The sequence below is a fragment of the Solanum pennellii genome, chromosome 3 (genome assembly GCF_001406875.1).
Source record: "Solanum pennellii chromosome 3, SPENNV200".
Taxonomy (NCBI): Eukaryota; Viridiplantae; Streptophyta; class Magnoliopsida; order Solanales; family Solanaceae; genus Solanum; species Solanum pennellii.
This window is the reverse complement of record NC_028639.1, coordinates 60,183,177-60,198,814: the sequence shown is the minus strand read 5'-3', so window position 1 is coordinate 60,198,814 and position 15,638 is coordinate 60,183,177.

Below are 15,638 nucleotides of genomic sequence, written 5' to 3'. Positions count from 1 at the left end.
GTTAATCTTCAAGTTATTTGAAAAGAATTAGGTTTTGTAATTTGAGAAAGAATGTGTTTTGGAAAGAAGATGAAGATGAAAGGGGGTTGGGTAGAGGTGGGGTTGGGTTGGGTATAATAGGTTGACATTTTCATTTTTTTTCTTTTGCTTTTTTAAAAAATAGATATAAAATGTGTTTGAAATAATTTTAAATAATTTTTAAAATAATTTTCCGAGTCAATACCATATGTTATTTTTTAATTAGCCGTTTTGCCACATTATCATAAGTGTATCACACACTCTTCACTTTTTTTTGTTGATTATCAAAAAAATGCCTAAATAGGAATAATTTTTGAATAGATAAAAATATTTAATAGTTACTAATCTTAGTTAAGATGTCTAAGTGAATTATGCAAGTAACTTTAAGCGATCGCTAACAACTTAAACCTTTAATATATAAGTATATGCTTATCATGTCGACAAGTATGCTGCATGTTAATCCTAAAACATGGTGGAACAAATGCTCACGACATTCAAGTGGGAATAAATGATGAGAGAAGCCTCTAGGTAGGGACATTAGGAAATTCTACCATTTTTATTATAATCAAATAATATACTAATTTAATACTCCCTAGTTTAAAATATGTTATTAGTCTTTTTTTCATAATTTAAAATATGTGAATTGTTCAAAATTGAATTTTGGACGAAAATCATTTCTAAAGTATAATTCAAACTTAAGGCACATCGTTATGGTATAAATGTGAACAAAAAACATCCTTTAATTATCCTAAATTTAGCAATAATAATTTTTTTTAAAAACTTTTGTTAAAAAGCTAACAACGATATAAAAAAACATGTGAAAAATGATCAAAATGATCCTTCATCTATGAGGGTTGCTTTATGTTGATCCTTAATATATTCCACATGATCTATGTGGTCCTTAACGTATCTAAAAGGATGATCATTGTAGTCCTTTAACCCTAAAACTAACAAAAAAAAAAAGAAGCTTTAAACAATCTGTTAGATTTAACATATTTGCTTTCTTTCACCATCACCACCATCCCTTCTCCTCAACTTCTTTCTTTCGACATTTGAGGTCATGCTCTTTATTCTCATAAGAAAAATAATAAACACTACACTCATTTCTCATCTCTATCTAAACAAAATTTTTAAAAGCTTCCCTTTTCATAGATAAAGAAGAATAAGAAAATCAAAATCATTAAAACTAATGTAAACTAAGTAAGCATTTACGAGGAGGATATAACTTTTGTTTCATATAATCCTTTTCAAAACTACTATTTTTTTAAGTCATTTTTATTCTATTTTTAAAATTAAAGGATAAATATTGAACATACAGAGGTAGAAAACAAAAATTACAAATATTCTTTTGAAATTTGAAGAAGCTTTTGTGTGCATAGAAAATTTTGGCAGCAAAAATTGTATAAGAAATGAAAAAAAGACGAAGGAGAAGAAATTAATGCACAAGAGAGATGGAGGAAGAAATGACCACTAACTATGGGACCCCAGTTAAATTTACCATTGTTTTTAGGGCTAAGGACCAAAATGATCCTCCTTTATAGTACATTAAGGACCATATAGATCACGTGGAATATATTAAGGATCAACACAAAGCAACCCTTTAGATGAATGGCCATTTTGATCATTTTCTCGACCTTTTTCTCTTAGTATTGTTTTCCTTATATGTGTTTAAGTGCATTGCCTGTGTTGCTTTTTGTCGTTTTTCTTATGTTTTGCCCAAAAGAATTTACTGAATTTTCCTAGTGAGTTTTTGCTATTTACTATTGGTTTAGCAAAATATTTTTTCTTGTGTTTTACTACTAATTAACTAGTTTCACTGTTGTATTGTTGATTGTTGAGATTCAACAATGGTGAATCAAGGTTAAAGATTCACTGATGAACTAGAGAGAAAACTGTAAAATTGATTTATGAAAATGAATGTATCTAAACACAATATTGACACTATGCTATTTATAGTGTATTTACTTATAACCTTCTAGTCTAGTTAATCTAACTTAATCATAGTTAACTTTATCTAACATTGTAACAAACTCTTTAACTAACTTTTCCAGTTCACTATTTATAATAACTAATTTCTGGCTTCACTGTTTATAACATCCCTCCTCAAGCTGGTGACTGATATATGTCTTTAAGTCCCAGCTTGGATATTAGATATGAGTGTGAAGCTTTCCATAGACCCTTTGTAAGTAAATCTGCGAGTTGCTCTTTCGTGGATACATGATGAGTTGTTATCATTCCGTTGAGCAACTTTTCTCTAATAAAATAACAGTCAATATCAAAGTGTTTAGTTCTCTCGTGAAAAATAGGATTGGCTGCAATTTGTATTGCAGCCTTGCCGTCACAAAATAGATCAACTGGTTGCTTAATCTTCACTGTCAGTTCACTGTATAAGCCAATGAGTCAAGTAATCTCAGCTACTGAAGATGCCATACTTCTAAACTCTGCTTCTGCAGAACTTCTTGCTACACTCTCTTGTTTCTTCAACTTCCAGGATATAAGAGCATCACCAAACCTCACTAAGTATAAGTAAGCAATCTTCTTGTCTGCAAACAAGTAACCCAGTCTGAGTCACAATAGACTATTAACAATTTTGAACTCTGTGAAGGCATGAACAGACCTAATCCAGGTGATGACTTTATATACTTGACTACCCTTAGTGCAACTTCCATGTGGGATTCTTTAGGAGCATATACTGACTTAACACTTGCACTGCAAACGAAATATCCACCCTGGTCATTGTTAGGTATAGTAACCTACGAACAAGCATTTGATATCTTCCAAAAAGGTTTGTCCTTAGTTGTAGTATCTGTATCTAGTACATGTGAATCATACTCAATAAGTGTTAATCTCAGATTAGGATCAAGTGGTGTATGGACTGGTTTGGCACCACTTAACCCCATTTCTGAGATAAGTTCCAATGTATACTTGCGCTAACTCATGACATATCCCTCCTTAGTTCTGGCAAATTCAATTCCTAGGAAGAACTTTAGTTCTCCTAAATCCTTCATTTTGAACCTGAGTTTAAGATCAATTCTGGTCTTGACTATAAACTTACTGTAACTTCCAGTTGCTAACATATCATCTACATATACAAGGACCACTATAAATTCTTTGCCCTCTTTCTAGTGAATGGGGAATAATCATATTGACTTTGAATGAATCCCAGTTGTAGTAATGCTTCAGTCAATTTAAGATTCCATTGTCTAGGTACTTGTTTCAATCCATAAAGTGACTTATGCAATTTCGACTTTGCCAGACTTCCCCGTCTGCTAAAACCAGGAGGAATAACCATATAAACATCCTCAAGAAGATCACCTTGAAGAAAGACATTGTGGACATCCATTTGGAAGATAGGCCATTGCTGAGCAGTTGCTATGGCTACAACTGATCTCACTGTAACCATGTAACCATCTTAGTTACAGGCGAAAAAGTGTCTGAGTAGTCCAACCCTTCCTGCTGGTGAAACCCCTTAGCAACTAACCTAGCTTTGTACCTCTCAATAGCACCTGAAGCCAAATACTTCATTTTATGAATTCACTTGGAGCCAATGGGATGTTTGCTGGAGGAGAATCAGTGATACTCCATGTATGGTTCTCTTCTAAAGCAGTGATCTCAGCATGCATAGCTTTAACCCATAATGGATCAAGAGAAGCTTCATGAAATGATCTAGGTTCTGAGATACTAGAATAGGCTGCTAAAGCAGTACTATACTTAGCATACAGACAATGGTAGCTGACACGATTTGATAAAGGGCAGAGACAAGAGGATTTGGGTTTTGAAAGAAGATAGTCCTGATGCCAGATAGGAGGTCTAGATGGTCGAGAGGATCTTCTGAGAGATGAGGGGACATCATGTGGAACAATTGCAGGAATATCAGCAGATGAAGTAGAAGACACTATTTGTGATAAACAATCTATAGAAATAGAAGACACTGGTTGTGAAAGAGCAGAAGGTGTAAGTGATGAACTAGCAGGAGGAACAACAGTAGAAGGTGTATACTGAACTGGAGAAGAGGAATCAACAGAGGGTGAAGTAAGCTGAACAATTGGAAACAATGGAGAGCAAGAGGAGGTATTGTGCTGAAAAGGAAATATATCCTCTTGAAAGACTACATCCCTACTGACCAAGAACTCTTTAGTATGTAAAGAGTAAATTTTGTAACCCTTTTGGAGAATAGAGTAACCAATAAAGACAGTAGGAAATGCTCTAGGTGCAAATTTGTCAGTTTTCCTCACTTCAGAAGCAAAAGCTAGACAACCAAAGACTCTAAGATGAGCAAGAAAAGGTGAGGTGTGATACAGTAGGTCATAAAGAGTCTTGCCCTGAAGGGATACACAAGGTAATCTGTTGATTAGATAGACACTAGTGAGAACACACTCACCACAGAACCTAAGAGGCACATGAGATTGAAATCTTAATGACCTAGCAACATCAATAATATGTCTATGTTTCCTCTCTACAACACCATTTTGCTGAGATGTGTAAATGCAGGAACTTTGGTGCAGAATACCTAGAGATTGAAGTAACTCATTTATTTGTGAATTAAAGAATTCACACCCATTATCAGACCTTAGAATCTTTATTGAAGCACTATACACATTACCAATCATTAACAAGAACTTTCTGGAAGCTACTATGACCTTAGACTTAGAGTTCAGTAATATCAACCATGTGTATATGGAGTAATCATCAACCAAAGTTAAAAAATACCTTTTACCATCATGAGTTGGAACTCTATAAGGACCCCAAACATCAACATGTAATGAGTGGAAACAAGCAGTAGTAGTAGTATTACTGAAAGGGAAAGAAAGTCTAGATTGTTTAGCCAAAGGGCACACAGTACAAAGATCACCTGTAGTAGAATGCAGATGTTTGAAACAACCTAACTTTTTGAAAGTAGTAAAGGATACATGACCAAGTATTTTGTGCCATACAGACAAATTTATTCTAGAAGGACATACTGAAACTACAAAACAAGATTTAGAAACTGGAGTGACTTGATCAATTGAAGAGTATGCATGCAGTGGAGTTCCTTGGGATTGCAACTAACAATCAGTAGTGAGACACCAACACTTGATCCACCTGATCCTAATCCACTGGAACTAGAGAAGTTGCGATTGGAATTGTTACCACCAAAGAATGATAGAGCTTCATTCATGTGATCACTAACAGAAACTGAATTAGCTTTCCCAAGAATCCTTTGACTTTCTTCTGCAATCACTAGAGAGTAAGCCTTGTTAACATTTGGAGGTGGATCTAACATCATAATCTGGCTCCTACACTGGTTGTAGGATTCATTCAATCACAAAAGAAATTGCATTAAACATTGGTACTCAAAATGAATAGCTCAAGTCGGTGATACAACACAAGCACAACCAGGACAAGGCATGAGTGAGTCATATTCCATCCGCAACTCTTTAAGCTTGGAGAAATAGACTGAAACTGATAAGATTCCTTGATTGAGTGTAGCAGTTTCCTTGTGCAAGTAAAATATTCAAGAGCCATCCACTTTGTCAAATCTATATTTGAAATCTGTCCATACTTGCTGAGCATTGCTATCGTAGACTACACCATTAAGTAATTCTCGACTAACAGAGATCATGATCCAAGAGAGAACAATATCATTGCATTTTTCCCATAAAGCATGTAGAGAAGCAGGAAACTTATCCTTTGAGCTAGTAACATCGACAAAACCTATTTTTCCTTTTCCTAGCAAGCCTATTTTTATTGATCTACTCCATAGAGAGTAATTCTCAGATCCAGTGAGCTGTAAAGAAACAAGGGATCTACCTCGAGTGTCACATGCTTGCAGATGCAGTGGATGATGAGAATCACTTGTAACTTCTCTTTCTACGGCTGTAGGAATGGTAGAATCAAAGTTTGATATTTCACCAATCGCCATTGATGACTATACTGCAGTGTAAACAAAAAAGATCCAACTACTTCTCAAACAATGAAACTCCTTTTGAGAAAGTTGTCACTGTAAGTACAGAATCGAAAAAAGGCAGATTCAATCAGTAGAGCATCGATGACTCTGATACCATGATGAGATTCAACAATGGTGAATCAAGGTTATGGATTCACTAATGAACTAGAGAGAAAACTGTAAAATTGATTTATGAAAAAATGAATGTATCTATACACAATATTGGCACTATGTTATTTATAGTCTATTTACTTATAACCTTCTAGTCTAGTTAATCTAACTCAACCATAGTTAACTTTAACTAACATTGTAAAAAACTCTTTAACTAACTTTTCCAGTTTCACTATTTATAATAGCTAAATTCTGGTTTCACTGTTCATAACACTGATTTTAGCTAATTTGATCTTGTTTCACTGTTTTTCTTCGACTTTATCAAATTTTTGCTATTTCTTTTCTGCTGTATTGCTGTTTTTGGTTGGTTTAATGTTGTTTTTACTAGTTTTTGGTATGATTTACAAGTTTTTTTATATTGTTTTACCAGTTTCTTTTTTCTGCTTTTCAGGTGCTTTGGGTGTATTTTCTAGTTTTGATGTTGTTTTTTGCTGATATTCCGGCATTTTTGCTAGCTTATTATTGATTTGAAGTGTTAATATGCTCAAGGTGGAAAATGAAGAGAGAAAATTAAATACTCTCATGCAACTCATAGTACTTTTTTAATGCACTAAGCAAACTTAGATACGTTTAGTACAAGAAATTCAAAGCGAGATTAATACAACACTTCACTATGCTTCACTTTCTCATTCTCTCTTTCCAATTGCAAGACAACTTCTTGTTGCTTTTGTGTAAATATGATATTAACTTTTTATCCTACGTACATGATACTTTTATTTTGTGTAATGATCTTCAGTTTGTGCTTTGAGACCAATCTTTTTTCATGGAAGTGGATCTCATAAATTGGATTGACGTTAGACTTTTTTTTTCCGATTGAAATAGTCATAATCTTGATTATATTCCTAGAATTAAAAAGGAAGAAGATCACTCGATTCTTAGTTAGACATTATAAAATACAAACAAGTCACTCAATTTTTGCTATAAATATAAAGAAGTTGTAGGCTTATATCCCCATTGTGCTATCTCTTAAGTACCCTATCATGTTGACGATATATTTAAACCAATAATTTTCTCATTCTCATTTTTTACTACAACAATTTTTGTGACAAACTCAAAGTTACATCATTTAATTGGATTTGGTGCATCACATTATGCAATGCATCAATATTTGATATTCAAAAATAGTATGTTAAGCGTCATATTCTGCAATGCATTAGTGTTCAATTTTTAGAAATAGTCTGTTGTAAATAACTTCTAGAAACTTTGAAGTAGCTAAATTTACTTTAAAAGGCCATGAGACCTGAAAATTCATATGTAATACGCCTTCGATTCCTTTCAAGCATTTTATCAAATAGGTAAGGTACATTTAACATTGCCATAGCAGATCTTGCCCGGCCCATGGTCATTGCTACACGTGCTTAGCAAATTTAATACTTCTTTCGAGACGATAAAAACAACTAAAAATAAAAACTAGCATCGTAACCCTTTATAAAGTACATCTCTTTCAATTGGAGCAGATTATTTTTCTGCTTGAAAGCATAAAAGAAAGGTCAGCTATGGTTTCTGAAGGATGCAGAGGATAGAAATATGGAGATTTTTGGGGAAGGTCACCTGATTGATTTGTTATTATTTCAGTTGTTTGTTTTTAACAGAAGTTAATAGAAGGCAGAACACATAAGTGACCCCTTGAACTTGTCAAGATTTCCTGTATGGAAACCTTAACAAGAGCTCCTTCCTATTGAACACTTAAACCACTCCAAAAGTGTACCTATCAGACACACCTGGCTGACTTGTCACCTGTCGTTTGAGGCATTTATTTTAAGATGGAGTGCGTGATATTACACACCTCCTACGTGGAATATCTAATCTACATGGTAATACACATCACAAAACACCCAATCCCTCAGTCATTTCCCTAAATTCCCCAAATTCATTTTGAAAATACCCTAGAATTTCTTTCATGATTCCCGCTCATTGTGGTCGATTCTATAAGGAAACCTTGCAGTCATCTCTCTAATATTCATGTATTCTTCCAACAATGTGCTAGATTGAAGAAAATAACTCTTGTTGTTGTGTTCTACGACTGTTTCGAGAAAGCTAGGAGATTTTGTGTTGTCAAAATCTTAAGAAGTAAGTTCATTTTTGAATTTCCATGACTATTGCTGTAATTCCCCTTTAAATGTAGCGTCTATTTTTTATGTTATTACAGTGATGATGTTTTGTACATATGTGAATAAAGTTTGAATTTTTTAGGGTTTCCTTGTCAGTAACTTGTCAACATTATTTGAATTTTTCCAGGGAATCTTATGGATATTATTATACTAACTCGTTTTCATCATGGGAGTAAATTTATTAAAGACACATGTGGTGAAGATCTCACTAACATATGGGAAAGTGAAGTAAAACATGTAGGTATCGATAAAGACCACTTTTCCTTAATGCAATTGCTTTTTTTATACTAGAGATCTAGGGTATGTTACTGTGAGTGGGTTTTATTTTAAAGACCCTACAAGCAATAACTTTGTCTTAGTGGATAATGATTTCAGTTTACTAAAGCTTATAGAAGACCTAGGTGATGGTAACTTTTTGGACTTGTATGTTGAACATGTTGTGGATGAGGTAGAGGTTGTTAAAGATGGGGTCCCTACAGGTTATCTTTGTGGGCCAACAATTGGTGAAAGTGTTAATAAGGATGGGGTAGAAAACTCACATAATATTAATGTGGATGAAGAGGACCAACAAAGAGCTGCGCAATATGAGAATATTGATATTAAAGTTGGTGTGGATGAAGGGTTAACCAAGGAGCTACCAAATATGAGAATATTAATGCTGAAGTTGGTGTAGATGATACATCAGATCTTGAAGGTGTTAAAACTAATTGGGATTGCAGTGATGATTCAAAAGAGTATTTTATTCCAGATGAAGATGATTCGGAGATTGATGAAGAGTTGAGAAATCTTAAAAATGAAAGGAGAATCAAATTGCAGGAAAAATATGAATTCCTACAGAGGAAATAATTCTTGGAGTAGCTGGTGTAAATAGGGGATTTTGAAGACATTGGAAGAAACAAAGCTGCTAGGTATGTAGGAAGGTTGGGGGAGATGAACAATATATTGATAGTTCAGAAATGGATAGTGATGATAGTAGCGATGAATTAGATCCTGATGCTGTGGAAAGCTAGAAGAAAAAGTAAAAAGGTTAGATTTGATCCTGATTGTGTAGTTGTTATATTTGAGCTTGGTATGGTATTTAAAAATGCTATAGAATTTAGAAAGGCTGTAGCAGAGTATGTTGTGGCATATAAAGTCAAATTAAAATTGAGGCGTAATGAAAAACATAAAGTCAGAGTTAAATGCCAACATAAGAAATGTAAATGGTTGTTATATGCTAGTCTAAACAAAGACTCTGGTGACTTTATTGTTAAAAACTACTATCCTGTTCATCAGTGCCTACCACAACCAAAAACAAGTTGTATACATTTAACTTTATTGCAAATAAGTTTAGGGATAAAATAGTTTCTCAACCTCATATAAAATTTTGGAAATTTCATGAGTTGGTGAGGAAGAAGACAAGATTGTATGTTGGAAGAACTCTTTGTTATATGGCAAAATTGATGATTCTTAAGGAGTTTATGGGTGATTGAAATATGGAGTTTGCAAGGTTGTGTGATTATGCAAACATGATAAAACAAACTAATCTTGGTAGTTCATGTTGCGTAAGAAAAGACAGGGAATCTACTCCATGAAAGAATATGTTGTTTACTTTTATGTTTGTTTTGATGCATTAAGGAGAGGTTGGTTGGAAGGATGTAGAATAATAATTGTGTTTGATGGATGTTTTGTGAAGGGTGCTTACAAGGGTGAATTATTGGTTGCAGTTGGCAGGAATAAAAATCAACAAATGTTTCCAATTGCTTGGGTAGTTGTTGATCAAGAAACAAAGCACAGTTGGAGTTTCTTAATCAATTTCTTGATACAAGATCTAAACTTAGGCACTGGACATGGATTGACTGTGATATCTGATATGCAAAATTAGTTTAATGTTAATTTTATTTATTTTGATCTCATTGCCTATTTATTTAATTATTACTACTCATAAATTTCAATTACTATGATATGTAGGGTCTTGTAGCAGCGTAATGAAGTAGGTGCCAGATTGTGAGCAGAGGGTATGTACTAGACACATCTGGTCCAATTGGCAGAAGACCTGGAGAGGCGAAGAAAGAAGAAAACAGTTCCGGAGATGTGCAAAATCAAGTTTTTAGGTAAAATTTCTAGATGAAATGGACAAACTTGCTATACTTGGTAATAAGAACATCTGTGGGGACTTGTTACATTACAAAAGAAAGACTTGGTGTAAAGCATATTTTAAGGAGCATGCTAAGTGTGATATTGTTGAGAATAATATGTGTGAGACATTTAATTCTTGGATATTAGCTGCTAGACATAAATCAATTGTCACCATGTTAGAGGAGATTAGACATAAGATAATGGATAGAAATGTGGAGATGAGAAAATTTGTTGACACTTGGATATCCGAAATTTCTCCTATGGCTAGTTTAGTACTTGAAGAAAACAAAGATTATGCTAAAGATTGTCAATTTAGGTTCAATGCCAATTTGGATATGAAATTTTAGATGGTCATTATAGGCATACTGTTGATATCAGAAAAAAGACATGTACATGTAGAACCTGGAAGTTGAGAGGCATACCATGTCAACATGTTGTTTTGGCATATCAGCATGCAGGCCAAGATCCCGAAGATCATGTTGTACATTGGTATAGAAAAAATACTTTCATGAAGGCTTATAATTACTTTATCCAGCCAATACCTAACATGAAAATGGTAATATAGTGATTGAGCCTCCTAAACCAAAACAAATGCCCGACAAACCACCAAAATCTAGAAGAAAGTCAAAGGATGAGCCAAGAAAGAAGTATGGAAAGTTGTCTAAGAGAGTTTTAAAATGACTTGCTCCAAGTGTCATCAATAAGGCCACAATAATAAAGCCTGCAAATATGTGGTAATACTCAATCCAACCTTTGATTAGTTCAATTAAATAAATAAAATGCATTACAATTTTTCTTCATCTTATTTACATTATTAAATCTTCTGAATTGGGTCAGCTTGGAAGCTCACCCAACTTGGACCTGGAAGGCCAAGCCAACCTGCTAGCTCAAGTCATCCTCAAAGCTCAAGGAAACGTGCAAGTTCAAGCTAACCTGCTAGCTCATGTCAGCCTCAAAGCTCAAGGCAACCTGCATGCTCAAGGCAACCTGTAGGTATTGGACAACCACCAAGCTCAGGCCAACCTGTAGGTTCTAGCCATCCACCAACCTGGTGACCATTACAACATGTCAACTCAGGCCACAATTAACTTCTATTTGTGATAATACTTCAATTGTTGGAAGAGTTTAATAAGCTGAAAGAGGTAGGGGAAAAGGTAGGGGGAGAGGAGGTGATGATACTTCAATTGTTACAAAAGGGCAACAAGCAGGAAGATGTATGGGAAGAGAAGGAGAATCAACATCAACAGGAGGAAACAAAAGGCCTAAGACTGTTGAATTTTGCATCTACATTGATGATAAAAATGGAAAAAAAACATTAAATGTAAGAGTATAACCAACTTTAATTATTTATAATCTACCTACTTTGATAATAGACACTTAATTTTAGTTTCTTGTATACAACCTGATACAACAGGTAAAGAGTTTTTACTCCAGCTGTTTTCAAGTGTGCAGCACCAACAAACATTGATATTATTATAAGCCTCGTGGACTGAAATGGAAGGGTAAAGATGGTGTTACCACTTCACAATTACAACGCAAGTCAAAAAGGGGTGGATCTGCAAATGTGTAGTGCAACAAAAACAAGAACATGGTTGTGACTACTTTAATGTGTATTGGGTGTTTTTGATGTACACTTGGGTTTTTTTTAATTTTGAGTCTGTAAAAAACAATATTGAGACTACTTTAATATGTTTTTGATGTAAATTATAACTAATGGTTTAACTGTGGATTTTCTTGCAAGGAAATACAAAGAATTTTTTGTCAATCATTCATGCTTGTTTGGAGCTTATTGTTGTGTTGTTCACTTAATGTGGTTATTGTCGTTTGGAGGTAAATAATAGGAATAGAAATCAGTATAGGTAAATAAACAAGAAAAATATGATAGATTAATGAACAACTTATCTCCATTCCTTAGTTTAAGATCAGTATAACAGAAACACAAGACTACTGATACAATCACTCTAAGCCTACAAACATAAATATTTCCATATAGCGAAAATCGTGAGTACAATAACACATATGATCCTGATTTTTCTTGACTGTTTTCTCTCTTGTTCATGTGATTTGATTCTTCTCAATAGGCCCCATATGATCTTTTTTGCTTGAGGCGGTAGATCATCATCGTACCATTGAAAAAAGTCGCATCCACCTCTTTTCTACACAATTATCAAAATAATTAAACTATAATAAGCTATTGACAACGATTTGTTTAACCTGATTAGAATAATAATAAAAAGCTTACCTTTGTGTTTTTGCAGCAAAAAAATCGACTTCTTGTATTAAGTTGTGTCCATGAGGTTTTCAATTTAGCATTAACCCCACATCGACATAACACATTTGCATCTGAAGAAGTTGAAACCGACAAATTGGACATTTCTTTCGCTGTGAAGAGGATGAATGAAGATTTTTTTTAAAATTTTCAGCAACAATGGCGAGATGTGCAGAAGAAAGAGATGAGAAATAAAAGAAAAGGGAAAAAATCTAGGGTTGGATAAATAAAAGGGGAAGATTTGGACAGTTAAGTGTGCCAATCAGACATATCAACTTTTTATTTCTCACTTCATGCGCTCAAAAGGCGTGCCTCGAACGACAGGTGACAAGTCAGCCAGGTGTGTTTGATAGGTACACTTTTGAGTGGTTTAAGTGTTCAATAGGAAGAAGCTCTTGTTAAGGTGTCTATACGAAAAATCTTGACAAGTTCAACAGTCCGTTTATGTGTTCTGTCTTAATAGAAGGATGATTAGTGCTAAGTGTAGGATAGTTAAAAGATATTTTTTGTTCACATTTATAAATAAGTATGTATCTTAAGTTTGTGTTATACTTCAAGGATGATTTTAGCCCAAACTCTTCAAAGTTCAACAGAATTGTTAGAATTTTTTACCCTCATTTATATCTTCTACTTCATTTGTCCACTTTTATTTGTTAGGTTGTGCTTTTCGAAAGTCAATTTGACTAACTTTCAAGGTTAAATTAACTTACATTAATTAGATATTGTTTTGTTAAAAAATAGATATTAAAAAACTATACGAAAAGTACTCCCTCTATCCCAATTTATATGACACCTTTTATGTTTTAAGAGTCAAACAATTTAAATTTGACAGAAAATTTGCGCATGAAATCCTTAATTTTTTTGAAATGAAATTTATATATTTATAAACTACGTAAAAATACTATGAGTCATAATAATTGATAATTTAAAATATTTAAAAGATCTATGAAAATGACGGTCAAAGATAGACTTGTTTGACTCGGGAGATCCGAAATGTGACATATAATATGAGACAGAGCGAGTATAAATTACAATTTTTTGCATATCAATATGATGAAAAGATACATTGCAAAATCTTGGTCAAAGTTCGTACATCGTAAATAACTCCTATTTATGATTTTACTTTTAATTACTATATAAGTCCCTAATTATTTGTCCACTTTTTAATTGACATACCTATTTATTTAATAATGATCGACATAGTGAGTTTACTATTTTATATCTATTAATTATGAAGTGGATAAATTAAAGGCATAAGATTTTGAAGAAGTTCCAATCAACAGGTGAAAAAGATTGTCCTTTCTTGATTGTCAAAACAAACAAGTACTTAGGGACAATTAAAAAAAGAAAAAGTAGACAAGTAGTTAGGGACACAAGGAGTATCTATATTTTCAAAAATAATTTGAGAATAACTAAAAGGGAAAAGGTGAAAAATAATGTTTATTTTATGTCCTAAAATTTTCTTCCAACTGAGTGCGCATTGCCTCAACAATTCACTAATTTAAAATGGAGAAAGTAATTAATCTGTATGTTCATAATTAAAGTAAGGTGACTTGTAAGTTGTAATTAGGGATATGACAAAATGAGTAATTTATATGTGTATCCACTCATATTTATCCATTTAACTATCCACTTTTAAATGATTCATATCAAATATGAGTATTACGCGTTTCTTATCCATTTTAAATGAGTTGACCCCGACTCATTTAAAATGTAGAAAAAATACGTAATATTCATATTTGATATTACTCATTAAAAATGGGTGATTAAATGGGTAAGAAATATTTATTCATAAAAGAAAGAAAAGTTATAGGAGGTGGGTGTAAAGAAAACTTTTTTAAAAAAGTTAAAATTTATTCTTTTTCACCTTTTTTTTTTTTTTTTGCGATGGAGGGACATTGAGGCGGGTGTGGGGGAGGGGGCTAGTATAGGGATGACAATGAAGTGGGACGGGAAGGAACCACATAAATCTGCTAAGACTTGGACTCATCCCTCCCCTCCCCTTATAGTTTAAATTAATGTTAACAACCCGCACTACCCCACTCTACACACCCCCCTCCCCGCCCCAGCCATCATAATTTGAATTTTTCTTAAAAAATACAAATAATTAAAAAAGTGTATTTTCTCAATCAGCTATGCAAGGGCTCGGAGAAGATGTTAATTAGAAGTATAACTCACCTTAACACTCGATAAGAAAAAACTATTAGACCAGTTAATTAGATAAATACAATTACTAATAAATACTAATAAACAAGTTTCACATTGTAAGTTCTTATTCAGTAAACAACTTACCATTACTTATTATATATTCAATTTACTTATTATATAATTTAAGAACTAGGCACCATAGAAAAATAATTTAGATCTAATTTTAATATCTTTATACATCTAATGAACCTTAGTATTAAGATTCAGTTATTTTAATTTTTTTAAATTATAACCCATGCATCACGCCCCGCCAGCATTAACTTATGAAAAATATTTTATAAACCTGCCCTTCCTTCCTTACCCCACATGATTTGAAATCTACCCCGCCCGCCTGCATAGCTCAAAAACCGCCCCAACTCATACCCGTCCCGCTCTATTGCCATCCCTAGCTAATAGGGTGATGGAGGATGGTTAAGGGGGTGGGTTGTAAAAAAGAACTTTTAAATAAATTAATCTTTTTATATAAAGAAAAACAAACTATTTTTTTTACATTTTCTTCTTGCAATAGGGGGCTGAGGGCGGTGGGGTGATAAAAAAACTTTAAAAAGATTTTGTTTTTAAAACTTTTAACAAGATCCCTACTATATGTAGGTACTCATATATAACGCTTTAAAATATAAGTCGAGTAAAATACTTTATCCATTTTTATTTAACTTATTTTTATCGACTTATATTGTATTACATCCGCTCATTTATCACTCATAGTTATAATTATTATTACCTATGACTAACCCCTATAAACTAATTTTCTTGTAAAGAAAATGATCTTATGTACAAATGTATTATTGTGGTAATCTATGATTTGTATGTTCATTGT